This window comes from Xiphophorus hellerii, chromosome 23, assembly GCF_003331165.1.
Source record: "Xiphophorus hellerii strain 12219 chromosome 23, Xiphophorus_hellerii-4.1, whole genome shotgun sequence".
Taxonomy (NCBI): domain Eukaryota; kingdom Metazoa; phylum Chordata; class Actinopteri; order Cyprinodontiformes; family Poeciliidae; genus Xiphophorus; species Xiphophorus hellerii.
In genome coordinates, this window is record NC_045694.1 from 21,968,668 (window position 1) to 21,986,973 (window position 18,306).

Genomic DNA, 18,306 nt, shown 5'->3' on the forward strand with positions numbered 1-18,306 from the left:
TTTTTCTGCGTCCCAGTTTCTTTTATGAAGCTCATCCATTCTTTGTCTAACCTGAGTGAAGTTGCCCCCCGTCTGTGCTGTTGTAATTTTTAAGATTTTTGGAAAAAAAAGGTCTCCAGAGGTCACCAGAGATTAGCCTGCTGCCCGCTCCCCTAACCCATTAACAAAATGAAACAAAAGTGTTATAAATTAATTGTGCTATATTTGTGCAGCTAAAATTTAATAGCTCAGTTGATTGAGACGGCTGTAAATTTGTGGTGGTTGATCTTCAGTGGCCTCTGGAAACATTTAGTAATCATATTACAAGATTTTGGAAAATATATAGGAACTCTGACTTTCCACTTTTAAACAGTGAGTCAGCACTATGAGAGAGTTTTCAGATTATTATTATTTTTTTTTGTTCAAGTTGATCTCTGAAGCACAGTTCTCTCGTGCAGCTATTGTTAAAAGAGGAAGAAACTTCAATGGGGATGTAGATGATTTTCCCCACAGGGTGGCGCCACAGGCAAGCAGATTTTTACACTGCAGATGTCAACGTAATGAAGCTTAGAGAGGATAGAAGCATCTAAATCCAGCCTTGAGTTTTATTTTTGGGTTACTGTCCATGGAAAACAGAACAATGAGTCATTTTACAGACAAACACTTAAAATCCAACCTTTTCTCTTCAAGGTTTGAGTCGGGAGAATGAAATCTCTGCATCAGAAGCAGAGAGTAATGATTTTCTTTCTTTTTTTTTTGCAGCAGGTATCATTTCTTGCTCTACACTTATCAGCCCCGTTCAGGGGGCTGATCTGCACACACACACACACACACACAGTGGTGTTTTTGAAAAGGCAGATCAGATATTGTGAGTTGCAGGTATGTTGGCCCTTCCCACCGAGGCCCTCTGCTTAGTAAACAGACCCAGTAGGGCCTAGGTAATAAAGCCGTGCTTTTCTTTTATCCTTAGCACATATAAACAACCCCCCAAAAATGGGGATAGGGGAACGTCACGGGAACTATAAATCACCACAGAAGATGAGGTAATAAAGAACAACCCCCCCATCAAACCGGGCTGATGATAGCAGTAGCTTAGCGCACAGCAGTCGCACTAAACACGACCTTCTATGCTGCTGCGGCACAGCTGAGAATATTTTACTTTATATAAGAAGATGCGGTGTTTCTCTTGGTGGGCCTGTATGCACAGTCTGTCATAACTGCATTTAGCCCAACAGAGCTAAATTACTATTTACTAATAGCTCATTACTATTTCTCAGTAATGAGAAATAACTGGACCTCATGTGGCACGTTGTGATTTGTGCACATAACTGTGTTATGAGCAGGACCTCAAAAAAAAAAAATCCCCCAAAACCCATCTGCAAGACAAAATTCCTGGCTTCCCCCAGTCGGATTAAATATTTTCCTGGATGGAGACAGGAATAAACTACAGCACGCTCAAAACCGTTAACAGAAAATAAAAAACGTACCTTTTTCTACAATATGAAGACTATTCTTTGGATAAACTATATGTTTTTGCGCTGAATCGCACAAAAGAAATCAAACCTCTTAATCTTTTTTCTCTAATATGTACTTCATTATATTTTGCCAGGATTTTTGGGATAGATCAACATACAGTAGGGGGAAAAAAAGTATGGCTTTCACAAAAAGCCTGGCTCAAAAGTGCCTGTGTTGAGTCCAGACATCTCCTAATTCCAAACAGCATCTGAAAGATGAAGGAACACAGCCGGCAGATCAGAGGTAAAGTTTAAATCAGGGTTGGGGTCTAAAAACAATTCAGCTTCTCACCATCTTCCATCTGAAAACGGACGGAGTAGGGAACGACCGCAAACCCACCAAGACTTGGATGTCCACTTAAACAGACAGGCTCGGAAATGAGAACATTTAATCGGAGAAGCAGTCAAGAGGCTTATGGTAGCTCTGGAGGAGCTGCAGAGATCCACACTTTCAGGTAGGGAGATGCAGAGAGAACAGCAGACGGACCGCACACATTTGGACTCTCAAACATGCTCTCCGTTGCGAAATATTGCTTGAGTGATATTGAATAGAAGTGAAGAAACGGTAGAGAAATGCTTCAAAACACTTGCAGATGTGATTGCTCTAAAACAGGGGTCTCAAACTCCAGTCCTCGAGGGCCGCAGTCCTGCAACATTTAGATGTGCCTCTGCTGCACCACAGCTGAATAGAATAATTAGGTCATTAGCAAGGCTGGGAGAACTGATCTACACAAGCAGGAGGTAATTAAGCCATTTCATTCCAGTGTTTTGTACCTGTGGCACATCTAAAAACTGCAGGACTGCGGCCCTCGAGGACTGGGGTTTGAGACCCCTGCTCTAAAAGTTGATTCTCCAAGTTAGCAACTAATTACAAATCCTTTCAACGTGCACCATTTTCCTTCCACTTCACAGATAACGCAAAATCACACACCTTGCAGCGTTGTAATGTGAGAAAAATGGAACATTTCACAGTACGTGAATACTTTTTGCACCGTAAGTTATCCAAAGGTGTCTTCATTTCACACCACTTTCCCCGTGTTTGCCCGTTGCAAAGACTAACTTGTTTATTTCTGAAGACATCCAGCTTTGGCCGGATGAAAGCTTTCCCACCGGATCACTAGTCTGACTGCACCCAGGATCTTTCCACGATTACATCATCAACCGCCAGTAAAACTCACCAAGAGGAGGCGAGCGAAATGAGAGAAAAGCACCACCTCAGCAGAGACAGGAAATCCCCTCCTTTTAATGAAAAAAAAAAAAAGATCAGATTTTGATTCCTATCAGACACAGACAGTATGCAAGCATAAAGGTTTGTTTTCCCCATCAGGTCTGTCAGGTGGATTATTACCGCTAATGTAATCCTCAGAAGAATCTCCGTTTTCTCCTGCTTGCCTTCTACAATGGTTTGGACACATCCTGTTTCTGGGCATGTCGTCAAGGCAAAAAGAAAAAGAAAAAAGAAACCTAGTAGTAGCTCTTCAAATTCACGTCTCCCTTTTTTTTTTTTTTTTTTTTTTTTAAGGTTGAGTTGCAGGCCTGGAGGTGCTCGGAGTGATTAATCACCTCCTTCATTTTCTGCTCACCAGACCATCATCTGGTTAATTAGTGGTAATTGATGGTGTCTGCCCAGATGAATAACTGCAGGCATGTGGGTTTCCAGAGCTGCGAGAGCCAAACTTGTGAAACCTTAGCTTTTCAAGAGGAAGGGTAAAAAAATAAATCCACTTTTCATCCAGATTTTCCCTCTGTTTCCTCTCGCTGCATTGTGATGGCTGCTGGTTGGCTGGTTGGAATGTTGATTTTGGATCCTCGGCTGCTGAAATTTCGCTCTGAGAAAAACGTCTGACCCCGGACGCCCGCTCTGAAACCCCGCCTGACTTAACTGACAGAGACGCCGCTCCAGTCTGCGCTTTCATTTATAATATTTATTTATTTTTTTTTGCTCGTGTGTGCGCAACTTTGTGTAAGGGCGCAAAAGCGTGTCAGGAACCCAAACCGAGGCCTTGTGGGACTCTGTCGGGAAGACGGTGGAAAAATCTCCTGTTTGCTTGTAATGTTGTTACTCAGTGGAAATGCGAAGTGTCAGTGGAAGCCGGCGAACTGGGACTGCGCAACTCAGCGAAGGAAGCAATGATTTAACAGAAGCCCGATGGTTTGTCACTATTTGTTAGAGCTTTCTGTTATTTGCTCACGGAAACTGCATGTCTGAAATAGTGTCAAAATAAGGTATGTGGGTCACTTAGAAGGAAAAAAAAAGGAAAAAAGATAGGCCTCAGTCTATTTGAATCACTCCCACAGGGCTTAGAGTGGTAGGAATAAATAATAATCATTAAAGCATCTTGAGGTATAAATATGTCTGCAAGCTCCATTTATTATCCTCATTTTTCTCATATTGCAATCATAATCATCTTTGTGTCTGGTTGGAATTTTATGTTATAAACAACAGGAAACCAAAAAATGCAAATAATGTGGCAGTGTTGTTTTGATTGAGTCAATACTTCACTATGACGGCCAGTACTGTGAATCCATTCATCTTTAGACATTTTTTCCCCATTATCCTTTGAAAGAAAAAAAGAAGCAGCTCAAATTAAGTCAGATCAAATCAAATTAAGTCAGATTCTCAACTGTATCCATGTCTGGCCTTTGACTAAACCATTGCATCACCTGAATATGATGCTTTTAGATCTGTTTTTACTTTTAGGGTCGTTTAGTCTCTTTCATGGCCTCCAACAGGTTTTCTATCAAAACGTGCTCCCCTGCAACACACCATCTAAATGATTGAAACAATGCAACAGATTAGCGTTTGATTTTATTGCCTCTGCTTTGCTTTTAACCCAATAAAGGCGAGTGCAAGATAATCCTCAGCAGTAAGTACAGTTTCATTAATTAAATGAAGTGCATGCCTTGGAGAGAGCCAGCCACACGCCAACGATAATGCACTGCAAAGTGAATAGATGATTCCAATTAGGACAACATTTGTAGTGGAAGTCTTATTATTGTATCAGTCTGGCTGCTTGTTTCTGCAGCCTTCTCAGGCAGCTAAGCCCCATTAGGTCCTGATGAAAAGGTGTTGGCGGCGGAGTGTGGGCAGATAGATGTTTGGGACTGAGGTGGAGGGTTTCTAGCCGAGCAGAGGCCGCAAGGCGCGCAGACGGCCAGTACTGTAAATCCACATCCAGCGGACGCGGGTGCACACATACTCACACATCCCCCGCGCCAGGCTGTGCAGTAATTCAAACATGAGAGGCAGACTTGATCAATACACGTAATCAATGAGGGCAGCTTTAGATTTACAGCTCAGGAATATAGATTGGGAAAGTGGAAATGTGAATTTTGATTTCTCGTCTCAGGCATTAATGTTCCAGCAGACGAAAAGTGACTCTTGCTGAGAATTTGTTTTTTATTAGGCGTACAAGACGAAACGACGCCATGTATTTTACATAGAAACTTAACGTGGTGGGTCCTTGACCTGATGATGCGTCATTATGTTGGGAGTCCAGGTTGGGAACTTGCCCAACCTTAGTGCAATCCAGGAAATGCTTTGACTAGGTATCTATTTTGAATGAGAGATCATGATTTATGAGCAGGACAAAGATAAAAAAGAAATAAAATAAAACGACCCATAAACATCTGCCTATTTTGTCCTACATAGAAAACATACAGTCAGAGCTAAAGTGGAATGATTAAAAGCTTAGACTTGGATGGCCCAGTCAAAGTTCACGACTAAATCCAAAAGACAAGAGTTCACAGACATTCTTAAATATGCTAAATATACATGTGTGCCACAAGTTGACAATGCCTCTCATAAAAGAAATGTACAATCCACGGATTATTTTACTTTGTGCAGATTTCACAATTGTGCACAAGTTTTTGTTAGTTGGTCAAATAAAATCCCAATGAAACAGAATATAGTTGTAGCATGATGACTGAGAATGTCTAAGAACTATAAGAGCTCCAGTTTTCTGGACTGAGCCGGGATGACGACTGCGACGATATTCCTGCCCGTCATTGTTATTTGTTGATGTTTTAGTCGTCGGGATCTGCGCGGAGTCGGTGGAAGTTTTGTTTGCCTCGGTCTAAACCTTGTTGTTCTCTTTTAATTTCCTGTTGATCCGACTCAGAGATCCGATTCCCCGCCTGAGTGGGACAGATAATCTTGTCAATCTGCTGACTTTATGAGGGAGAATTGAACGTGATTCAGCTACCGAGGCTTTTATCCGGAGCCTCCCCCACCGGCGGCAACACCGTGCTGTTCGCTGCTGGAGTTCCCGGCCTCATCGGGGCGGGGGAGGGCTCCTCACAGCTGTTGTCTGTAGTTTGAAAAGTAGTGGTTGAGAGGACCTGATTGGAGTTTATGAGGCAGTACAGTATCACAAAGAGCTGGTTTTAATTCAGTGTGGCAGGCAGACAGCTGACGGGACGGCGTTGCCCCGGAAGCACTCCGATGCGACCTCAGGATGAAGGAGGTCAAAGAAGAGCGATGAAGATAAAGACAGGGAGGGATTCAGAGGCCATGGGGGAAAGAAATATGCCTTCAAAGGACGGGGAACATGGACGGCTCTGGCGTGTAACGAGGACACGTTCCACTGCTACGTGTGTTTTCTTCGGTTGTAAATGCTGCAAGGATTCAGGGCGGCAAAGATGAAACTCTCAACTCTCTGCAGCTACACATTGCAATAAAAAAAAGTATTTGCCTCTACAGATTTCTTCTGCTTTTGTTTATTTTTGTTACCTTGAAAAATGTTTCAGGTCATTTTAATAACACTAAAATGGTCAACACCAACCGAAAGCGCAGTTTTGAATTTTGCTTTATTATCCAAACGAATGTGGCCCCGTGTGAAAGTGTAGAAATATAACTCCTCTCTCAATAAATCGGGAATTAACCAATTAAACACTTTTCTGTTTGATTTCATTATACGTGCATTTTTTTCGAGGGGTTAATAAATAAAATTGTAATTTGAAAATGTTATTTTTAGTGATGGTGAGATGAAGCCTCATGAGGCATTGAACCACTTGAGCCAGCTGGTTCGAGAAAGGGTTCATTTCTTGAGGCTTCATGTGCACACGAAACCACCTACTGGCCAGGTGTATAATCACAACCAGCTGTATCTTAACACGTGTGATGCATTGAATTTTTGTCTATTATGGCTCTTGGGAATGACTTCACAAAAGGTGTAGGACAAAATCATTTGTCTACATAAATTATGTATACACATATGTGTATAATAAAATATTGTTTGAATGTATCCTCTGTGTGTAATTATTCCCAAAATAGTAGTGTCATGTGATATGGCATGTTGTGTAATAATGTTTTTCTGTGACTCTAGAAAAATGGCATGGGCTTAATCAGGCAGAGGACAGTGAAAGTGCTTGTGGAACTAGGGAGGGGGTAGTGAATAGGCTAATGCTTGTGTAACTTGGATGATTTCATGCATTTTTATTAAGAAACAACAATTTCTCCACAGTTTTTGGTTTCAAACGATTTCTCTTTTTTGACACTACATGGATGAGGTGTTATTATTGTACCCCAACTCCTTGGAGCACAATAAACACCTCACCTTTACAGAAAATAAGAAACAGTGAAAAATACAGTTCCTCATAAGCAAACATAATGCATCTGCAAATGTTCAGTTCACCTTACCTTGTTAGGGCTTATCAAATCAAAATGTTCCCACATAGGGGAAATCCTCCTCTTTCTCGCCGGCTCCATCCTACTCCTATCCTGTCCTCGCGCTCCTAAATCTCCTATCTATCTATCTCTCTCCTAAACTCTCCAAACACCGAACTAACTGTCTCAAACTAAATAACCACTATCCAAACTCTGCTATCCAAACTATCAAAACTCTATCCACTCTCTCAACTGACCACAACTCGCCTACAACAACCCACATTTTGAATGGAGCCTGTGGGGTTTCTAAAACTGTCAAACCCCGCGCCAAACTCTGAGCCACTTCCCGAAGCAGTCACGTGGTACAGCCAGGCAGCGAGGCTTCGGACGTCATCGTTTTCGGCTCCTCCCCTAAATGAAGCAAGCCTCGATACGCGCTTTACGGAAACGCCCCCTCCATTACTCGACACACGCCTCGAAGCCTCGGCACATCACGTAACATCACTAGTTATTTTAATATTTGCTAAAGTTGATATTTTTCTGATATCAACATTTGTGTTCATTCGGAAACATTTAAGTGTGACACGACGGGACAAACAGAGGAAATCTGTAAGGGGGGGCGGGACGCCACTGAAAGATGCGCACGCAGCAGCTCAGCCACAGGCGGGAGGATCCGGCGCTCTGGGTGACATCTCACGAGCGGCCTTGACCCAAAAGAACCTGACCTCGCTCTCTAAATCAACACGTCCCCTCCGGATCCAGATCGCTCCGTCCAGAGCTGGAAAGACTTTCCTGAGGACCACCGCCGAGCAGGTTAAAGTCACATGGAGATTTCTCTGCTGTCATAGAGACGGTGTTTTTAAAATTCAGAGGGAAAGTAGAGCAACGTGTGGGTGTCGCAGCTCCCGGGGGCTGTGGTGACTTCATGCTCTCCTGATGTGGTTTCGCTTCACATTGTTGGCTCACAGCGGCAAACTTCCAACATTTTATTGAGGTCCATTTTTTATTTTTTTTATTTTTTTGTCTTTGCTTCGCTGGCCTCATAAATATTTTCATGCCGATGGTTATCAAAACGTAACACTACGAAAAGCTCAACCGAACATTCTTTGTTCTTCTCTGGAAAAAAAAGGTCTTAAAAACCCAATTTCTTAAAAACCAATTCCTCCTGTTTGATACTTCTTTACCTGCTTGAGTTCTTTATTTTTTCACCAGGCTACAGCTTCGGTTTAGAAAAGAAAATGCAAGTTTTAAAGGTCATTAAAAAAAAAAAAAAACTTCTTCGGTACTTTAGCGAGGGGAGGGAATCGAACAGAGCTGTTTTTGCTCATGTGCAATCTTTTTTTTCTAAGAGAGAAATGGACAAATCTTTTAAAGAATCAGTCCAACCTTGGTGACATTTCTTGTGGCAAGTTTGGATCTCATCTCAAACTTATGTTTCAGATTTCTACCTTAATTTCTGTCTCTCTTAAAAACCAATTCTTCCTGTTTCATGGAAGAATTTGCACGATTTCGTCCTTCTGTTGTTTTTTCACCAGACCGAGACTTCAGTTTAGACAAGAACATGTACGTTTTAAAGATCATTTTGAGAAAAACCTTCCTTAGCCAACAACCAGCCTTTAGCTGGGTCATGGAGGTAAAGCCCAATGTGTTCTCTGAGCCCCTGCAACAGCCCTCTGGAGGCAAACAGCTTCAGGCTCGATCCAAGAACTTAACTAGAGGGTCAAACCCACCCTTAATTAGGATCATCAAATCCAAGACACCTCAGGGAATTTCAGCATTGAATTTATTAGCAAGTCTTTTTGCTCAGTCTTGGTTCGCTAAGGCGACGGTTTCCTTGAGTCAGCCCGAACAGGAACTCGGTACCACCAGCTATTTATTTTCTCATTTTCTTATTCAGCACGGTAACGGGATAGGCCCAGATGGCTGCCGCTGGCGAGATTGACAGGCGCATATTTCAAACTGTTTATATTTGGTGGAGTCTCCGGGGGCGGTTTCATAACTTACATAGCTGTTATATCAATACCTGATGAGTTTACACATAGCAGTGTGCTGCCAAAAACATTAACAAGAGCGAGTTTGTTTATTATAATTTTTTTTCAGTTGTTTGGTCTCCACAGGAATACTCACAGAAAATAAAAAAATGGACGCCTCAGTTTGTGTTCTGAGTGCCACCTATATCTGACAGAGCAGATGCTTTCTCTGGACGCTCTGTTAAATATTGGCCCCGTCTCCCCAATACGGAGCCCAAAAAGGAAACACACATTTTTTTGTGTGCAGATTGCTAAACTGCAAAAATCATCTGAACTTGTTTGCTTTGGAATGAGTTGTCCACTTTTAAATGTATCCCTTCTCCAAAAAAAAGAAAAACAGGAAAATGTCACTTTAATTCTCCCCTGGCTGTTGTAATGCGTCCTACTTTCTTCAGAACGGAGACACGGTGGAACCAGAGCCGCCCCGTTTGCCCGGGCTGCAGACGGCGATTTGATTTGCCAACGGAAAGCTCACGTTGCTGATGTTACAGCTGTTTGAATGTTTCTCTTTGCTTGTCCAATATTCTGAAACACATTTAATAAAATACATTGGTAGGATTTCACTTGTCAGTCAGAGGGATCTCTTGCTATCTGTCCATTCAAAACATACACTTACACATTAACTAAAGTTCTCTCTTAGACTTATCGTCCCACCAAGCAGACAACTCTCGCTCATTCTCCAAGCTTCTGTTTGTTTACTTAATGACATGATTATGCAAGTAATTTGCTTAATGTCTGCCAAGGGCCCCAGGTTTGCACACCTCAGATAATGAAGTTGCCACTGTACGACAATTTAGCACTTGAATCACTTTGTCTTTTAGGAATTTAAAGCACTGGGGTTTTGCCAAAAAGTGAGAGCAGACGATTCTGCAGTGGCATTAGAGTTTGACCACCTGTCTCCGCTTCAAAATAGAAATCAGAAGCTGTAAATAAGTCCACAGTGAGCTATTTAAATGAGTAGCTTGGCAAAAACTGCTCTCTTTTAATATGCTTTTTGTTTCCAAGCCAGGCTCTTGCATCTGTGCTACTCTCATATGGTTCATAAATATGAGCCTATGATATCAGCGTGCTTTCATAGTTGCACTCCTGACTGAAGCGGAAATGAGTAATTATCACTTCATATGTTTTGTTTCTTCTAACTTGTTACATTTCTATTTTCTGTTCATGCTTTCTTTAAAGCAGTGAATTATTCCGAAACTCTTCTTTCCTCTCTATGAGAACTCCACCAGCCTTTTAATTCATTATTTTTTGCATGAAAAATGAAAGGAATGCTTTTTTTTTATTATTAGTATTGCAGTCTAGTCTAATCTCTCTCCTGTCACAATAATAATAAAAGAAAAGTTAAATGGTGTAGAAATGAAGTCAGAATCAACTGAATTCATCTAATTTAGTGCTTTTGCACCCAAACTATACGTACTTGAGGACAATTCAGGAACATGAAGCTGTTCTTTATAACTTGACATTTTCTTTTAACTGTGCATTTTATATTTGTCGCTGCCTCTCGGCCAGGACTTCCTTGAAAAAGAGGTTTTGAATCTCTATGGTTTTATATCCCAGTAAAATAAAAGTCTAAATAAAAACTAAACATTTTAGAAAGTAAAAAAAAAAACAGCCTGAATGAACTGCAGACATGGTTCTTTTGCTTGTTTTGATTTCTGTTTTAAATACCTCACTGATATGATAATATGTTAATATAATATAACTTTGAGTATTTTTGTTTAACTTTGCAACAGGTTGGACACCCAAAAGTGTTGCTGTTAGAGTGACATCAGTGCTTTACGCCATAGGTATGGTGTGTTTATTGATCAGAAAAAAAAAATAGTTCAAAAGTGTAGAAACAAACACAACACAATATCATTCAAGAGCATCTACAGTACAGACCAAAAGTTTGGACACACCTTTTATTTCAATGAGTTTCCTTTATTTTCATGACTATTGACATTGTAGATGCACACTGAAGGCATCAAAACTATGAATAACACATGTGGAAATATGCACTAAACAAAAAAGTGTAAAACAACTGAAAATACCCCTTATATTCTAGTTTCTTCAAAGTAGCAACCTTTTGCTGTGATTACTGCTTTGCACACACTCTGCATTTTCTTGATGAGCTTCAAGAGGTAGTCACCTGAAATGGTTTTCACTTCATAGGTGTGCCCTGTCAGGTTAATAAGTGGGATTTCTTGCCTTATAAATAGTCATGAAAATAAAGAAAACCCATTGAATTAGAAGGTGTGTCCAAACATTTGGTCTGTACTGTACATCTATTAAAATTTCTTTGAAAGATTTTGTTCTCTACCAGAGTCAGACAAGTGATAAACCTGTCAGGAAAAGACGTTAAGAGAGCATCTCTCAGCAGCTTCCAGGCTTTGCTAGCCAGGAAATGGCACGGGAAAAGGTGCTGTCGTCAAACCCAAAGACACACCCATTTCATCCTGCTGCTTTTTGTCCCCCCCTACACACACATAGGAGTTGTCACGCACGCGTGCGCCCATCCTGTCCAAGTCATGCTTCATGCCTCACCTCAGCTCACTCCCGCACGATGCCACGCATAACCCCCACATTAAACGGAGTGCGTGTCTTGGCACGTTGATTTTGTTTGGCACAAACAAAATAAATCTAAACAAAATATATATTTTTTGTTTTTCAACAGCTCAAGTGTCGGGGGATAATCATACAGAAGGTAGAGCGATGTTTTTGTACGTCCCCTTGTAACAGATTCATCATGTGTCATGTCTTTCTAGGCTTGCCAAACGCCTCGATCGGGGCAAAGGAACATGAAGAGAAGCAGCATGTTAGGGATGGAGACGGGTGGATGCACCATGACAACGCAGCAACGTATTCTCCTGACTTAAATGATGTAAAGGGGCATTCTCATGGCAGCACACACTGCTGACATCTGTTTCAGAGTCGTGTTGAATAAGTCTTTAAGTATTTGTCTGCCGTAACGTAATTTAGATGTACTGTCCATCATCAAAGTCAGCTCAGCCTGCCTGCTTTGATCTTCTCTGTATTGGTTTTGGCATGCTAGATGCTTAGACTTGTCCGATCGGAGCCAGTTTCCAGAATTTCCCTGTGGTTTTTGTTTGATGGCAGGAGCGTGACATCTGCAACTGTGTGCTCATGAGATGAAATTTGAGTCAAAAGAAATTACATTCTTCACCAGACTACTAAAAGGCTCTGGGACAGAAACTAAAGACAGCATTGGGGCTGATAAGACTCTTGGCTGTCTGCCCTTAAACACAACAACAACAACAAAACCCATCTGGCTCGTGTATCCTTGCATGCAAATGTTGCCATGTCACTCTGGAAAATAAAAAAAGATAAAAAAATTCCATAAAGGGTTGGTTATGTGCGTCCTGGGAGGATCTGAGACAGGAAGCTGACACGCAGGATTCATCAAGCTGTTGCTGAAAAGCAGATTTAGCACTCTGGGTCCAGTTAGTCAGCCGTCCCAGACTGGCCCGAGTTGCATGCCCACTTTCTCCTCCTCACATCTGTAAGAGCTTAAAACTCAGTGGGCTGGATCTCAGGGACAGAGCTGGGCTTTGTCAGACCTCAGATTCTGTGCCAAGACGCAGCCTAAATGGATTAAAGCCTCGGTTAGAGGGCACCCGAAATGGACTGCACACTGTTCCCCACCAGTGGTTCCAGTCCATTCCTCTCATCAGAATTGCTCTTTATCCCAGTCAATATTTCTTTTCAAAGTACTGGAGGTTAGAGTCATGCTTTTATTAAAAAAAAAAAAGAAAAAAAAAGACTAAACAAAGATAGAAAGACTTGCTCAGTCTGCCTTCATCCCACCCATTTTCCTTTTTATTCCTTTCTGCCACCTTTCCTCTCCTTTCGTCTGCCCGCCTCTTGCCCAGCCGCCCCGTGTGTTTTCATTGGTGCAGTGGGAGGAAGCTGGGGCATTGTCTGAACAGGATCTGGGCTGATCAGCAGATATAGCTTGGATGGTGGTTCAGGGTTGAGCTCAATCCGCCAGCGTCATCATTGTTTTAGTTGGACCTCGCAAACACCAAGCTAACTCCAGAAACGAGCCAGGCATGCAGGAAGCAGCCACTTATGAAAACAAGCAACAGGTTGTGCTTTATTATTATTATTTTTCTCAACTCATTCATCAGAAATATGTAAGTATTGATTAAGTGTCCAGATGATATCAGCTTTCCTGTGTTCATTTTGGGAACACAGACATGAAGCACAATCCACAGATTGCTATTCCTCTTATGCATTGCTTCCCCAGAACGGACGGAGGTTTCTGAACTTCATCTCTGTCTCTGTCAAGTCTGCTGTCAGCTTCTCAAATGTCTGATTTCATGGCTGATTGTGGCCCACCCCGGTGTTACAGCTGTCAAGAGTGCACCAGCTTGGCTGCCTCTCGCTATGCAGAAGTCAAGGGGGTGGGGGGAGGTGGGCGGTCAGACTGAAAGGATGCAGAGCGCTGATTTATGTTTTCTGGCAAAAACGCAGACAATTAATTCCTGGCTGCAGGCTCAAATTACAGCATGCTTTGTTTGTGGCAGCAGTGTGTGACCTGAAATAGCTGGATGGTCAGTGCCATGAATTTGCTATAATACAAAGCGTCTGGTAGTCAATGCGAAACAGTGCGCGAGTGGAAATGCATGCCACTCAAGTCTTCCAGGCCCAGCTCGCTTTGCAAGCTGGGCCACTCTGAACACTTTCAGTGTTCAAAGACGTCATTCTGACCATCTAGAGTTTCAATGACTTTTAATGCTGCAATGAAGCATGCAACTTTGAAATTATTGTAGCTTTCATCTGATCCACACAGGACTAAGATTATAAATCCAGACTCAAGCTGTAAACCCAGACAAACACTTCAATGTCCGTTGATGGGTTGCAGGGAGAACACTCACTGTTTGCAGTCATGAACAATTCTGGATGACTATTTGAGCAATTCCTTACAGTAGAATCACAGAAAATACAGAAAAGGCAAAGCTCCTTATTCCTTTTATTTTCATCAAGTTTTCAATAGAAGTGATATGGGGGCTGTTGTTAGCTTTCTTTGTGTGTTCTAACACATGGTGTGATGTAAGCTTGGGATCATTGTCGTGTTGGTCCATAAAATTGTTGATTCGCTTTGTAGACTTTGGGGGTTGTCCTCCTATTGCACCTTATGCATTGCACCTGCATGAATGGCATTGAAACAGATCCCTAGCATGATGCTACCATCACCGTGTTTGAAAGCTGGCACACTTGTCTTTGACTTGAATACCCACTTTCACTCAACAGAAGAATTATTCCTTTTGTTGCTGCCAAATAGCACCACTTTGTCGTGGATAACAGTAAAACCTTTATCCATAAGGCATTTGGTTCTGTTTCTGGTTAATGTGAGCATGTGCAGATTATAAAAAACGTCCATTTTTACATGGCACCCTCACAGCTCTAGTTAATGTTACACTAGTTTGGTGCGGACAGTGATATTGGTTCTCCAGCAGTTCACATGTTATGATCTGTTTGAACTGGGGGTGGTTACTGAACGTCTTAAAGTCAGATCGTTGATATTTGGACCTAACTGGGTATTGCAAGAGGACAATGATCCCAGACACGCACCAGAACTGGTTTTGGAGTGGATCAAAGCAGCATTTAAGTTTTAAGCTTCTGGAATGGCTTTCTCTGCCAAACTCTGACCCCAATCCTACTCAAAACTTGTGGATTATGTTTAAAACCCACAATAAGAGCCAGGAAACCAACCAAGCTTGAGGTTTAGCTTGCCAAACAACATGTACCCAAATATCAGTGGGGGAGTATCTACATATTAAAGCCTAAATGCATAATTTAGACTCTATGTAGATCAGAGAAAGTCCACAAGAAATTCAACTTTGGGCACCTGGTTCTTGTTTTTAATAATAGTTGAAATAGACCATTAAAAGCCCCAAATGATGATGTGTGGAAACTTCTGACCAGAACTTCATAAAAAGCAGATTTTCTATAAAATACCATAACCAGGCTTTTTAACCATCACTTTAGCTTTTCACCATCCAAGCTTTGGAAACACAGTGCTGTAAACCTGTATTTGAATGATCCAGCCAGGTTGGATTTCTTACAAGGTAAACTTTCTTCATGCAGCTTTTTCATAACTTGTCACACACTAAAACGCCATCTGCAGCACATTTTCCTCACCTGCAAGTTAAGGCAAGGACTGGTTAGATATGCTGATATTGTTACAGATGGCTTTACATCATTTTGTGCTTCCTGTTTAGGTTTGGGCTCACATTAATCCTTAAGTAACGTTAACTAAATACTCAGAGGTTCCGTACCTGCTTCGTCTCATATCCCTTTTTAAGCCTGCTTTCCTATCTTCCCAAATGCGTCATGAACACAGTGAGTGCTCAAAAACACTTTAAAAATAAACTAAACAGCAGGAGTCAGCTTGGTTTTCTACCCTACAAAAGCAAGAACTCTTGAAGGATCCGAAGCAACGTTTATAAAAACATTTTGATAGTAGAACTGAAGAATCCTTTACCTTCTTTTGGACATTTATTGTGCCAAAGAAGATGACGATGAACCAGATACACGACAATCTGGTTCATCGTCCGTGATTGATTGTTTTTCCTCAGGCTCGCTGTGTGCGCTTTGCAATCTGAGCTTTAGATTTAAATTGTAAGCAGTTTGGAGCTGACGTCAAAAATAAAGCAAACAACTTGTTCTCTTGTGTTGCTTGATGAACCAAGAGAACACAAGAACACATTTGCTAAAGAAAAAAACGGTGCCAAACCTTGACATGTGCAAATACACCCAAGTTGTAGCAACTAAATTAGCTTTGTCAACAATATGTTGCTTTTACCTCTTCCAGTCCATCAGGAATCACATCCTTTCACATTACGTATGCACTAAACCTTTATTGGACTACTAGTCCTGTTACACGGACTTTAGAGTATGTGTTTGGTGTGTGAAATTAATTTCCTTTAAGATTAATTTTAATATTTTGCGGGATCCAAGGCCTGTGATGATCTCCACGGTGTGTTATTGCCTTTCTGAGTCCATGGATTAGGCACATCACTTCCTGCACTGCAAAAAAATGTTTCTTTGAACCAACTTTTAAAAAATTACTCTAATTTGTTGCATCTCATTTTATTAGTTTTGCTCAAGGCACAATTTTGATTTCAGAATTATGCACATCAGAATTGTAGATTTAGCTAAACTAATTGGCTTGGATAAAGTAGAGTCATTTTTTAAAGTTGGTTTAAAGAAACATTTTTCGGTGCTGTGTTCTTGTCAAACACCGGCCCATTTGGCTGCAGCTCATATTCTCATGGCCGTTTCTTTGGACAGTTCGACAGACACTGTCAAAAAAAGTTATATTTCTTTCTGTTTCCATTACCATACCCAGTGATGGAAATTTCAGGCTGTGAAATTTAAGAAAACTGGTGTTTTCATTAACTTTAACATGATTCCCAGAACGTCCAAAGCTTCACTTTATGTCTGAAGCCTGAGAGCTTATTTTCAACAATGGTATAAATCTATGAACATTGGCAAAGGCTTTCTTTTTTGATGGCAAGTTCAACTTACAGTCATAAAAGTGTGATATGTACGTCTAAAATTAGAATACGTTCATGAGAAAACCATTTCCCCAACACTTTCCCTTGGAGTATTTACAGAGAGGCAGGCGAAGCTCCCTTCACCAAAGCTTGGCCTCTGCTTCTAAGTACAAAGAGAAGAAAACTTTTCCATCTATCTCCAAAGCAACCCCAGGATCTGCAAGTGGAAGTTTTAATGGGAGTCAGATGTACTCTTAATCAAATAAATATGTCGGGAAATGTCAGTGAGCCCAAACAAGGAGAAATGGGAGTACAGGAACTGCGATAAGGCTCAAACAGCAGTAACAGATGACATTTTTTTTCTTACTTTAGAGCCAACTAACAACGTTGGTGCAGTCTTAAAGAGTTTATTTTTACCTAGACTGCGAAAGTTGCACTTAGTTGAGTCGCCAAACACTATTTATGAGGCACTTTACATTGTGAGAATTAAGAAAAACAGCTTGTAAACCAGAGACAGGCTGTTGATCTTTCAGAAGTGGTAGGGATCTCACATGTAAAGCTGGAACTGCAAATTTTTTAAAGCAACTCTAATTCCACCCGTGAAAAAGATCAGAAAACCTCACATCCCTATAAAGATGACACATTGTGCCACTTGTTTCCCCCCACATCTTTACAAAATGTTTTGTGGCATTTTTTTAAGGTTTGTGTGTGCAATGGTTAGCACCAGCAGATTTTAAGTTTATTTAAGTTTAAGTTTGAATCAATTTATATATTGCAGAAAATTCAATATGTAAAACCAGAAATATTACACCCATCCATTTTCTGTCTCCCCTTAATCCATTCAGAGCCGCTCGGGGAACTGGTGCCGGTCTCTAGCAGTAAAAATGTAGCCCAGAGACAACCACATGCATATACACCTCAAATTTAGAAATTTAGAGTGGTTGATTAACATTACATGTGTGTTTTTTGGGCAGTGGGCGGAAGTCGGAGTGCCTGGTGAGAACCCAAGTGTTTACAGGAGAGAACATGTAAACTTCATGCAAAAAGGCCATGGTTGGGATTCAGTGTCACCAAGACATTAACAGGAGGAAAATTGTGAAGATCACAAGATTTTTTTCAGCACGTTTTTAAAGCTAAACTAAGAGCACCACATGAACAGATTATCACACTACATGCAGAATTGCTTTATCTTCCAACGAAGGCAGCTTTCACTCATACATTGCTTTTGTACATGAGTGAACAAAGTTTGCAACAATAAGAACCGGCAAAAATGCAACTCACAATTTTTTCATGACTTTCAAACCACAAGTACTTACAAGTACATTGTGTATTTCTTGGACCGCCTTTAGTGGTAATCAGAATATACATTTAGTATCAGTTATTTGCCAGATAAATATGAATGGACTCCCTGTGATGTAGAGCTGATAAACACCAGCAGCCAAAAGATAAAATGGATTCCTTTGATATTTACTTCATCATAGAGTACAGTGAAAGAAATGCATTAAATTCCTAGTATGAACAGAGGAGGATGATAATGGACCAGGAACAAATGCTGGTGGCTACCTCTGCCGTCTTCCATTTTCCCCTCAACTCAGGACTTGGGTCTGGGAATCACATCAAACCCAACTTAATGATGTTCCTCTCCATATTCAAGGAGTAGAGGTACACAATGT

General features: G+C 41.2%; 1 long non-coding RNA gene across 1 annotated transcript; it reads left to right on the forward strand.

Moving 5' to 3' along the window:
• Positions 1-7,570: 7,570 nt before the first annotated feature.
• LOC116714114 (uncharacterized) lies at positions 7,571-12,453 on the forward strand. Its single transcript, XR_004337999.1, has 2 exons — positions 7,571-7,914; positions 11,876-12,453. It is a non-coding gene; the product is annotated as an uncharacterized LOC116714114 (long non-coding RNA).
• Positions 12,454-18,306: the final 5,853 nt, after the last annotated feature.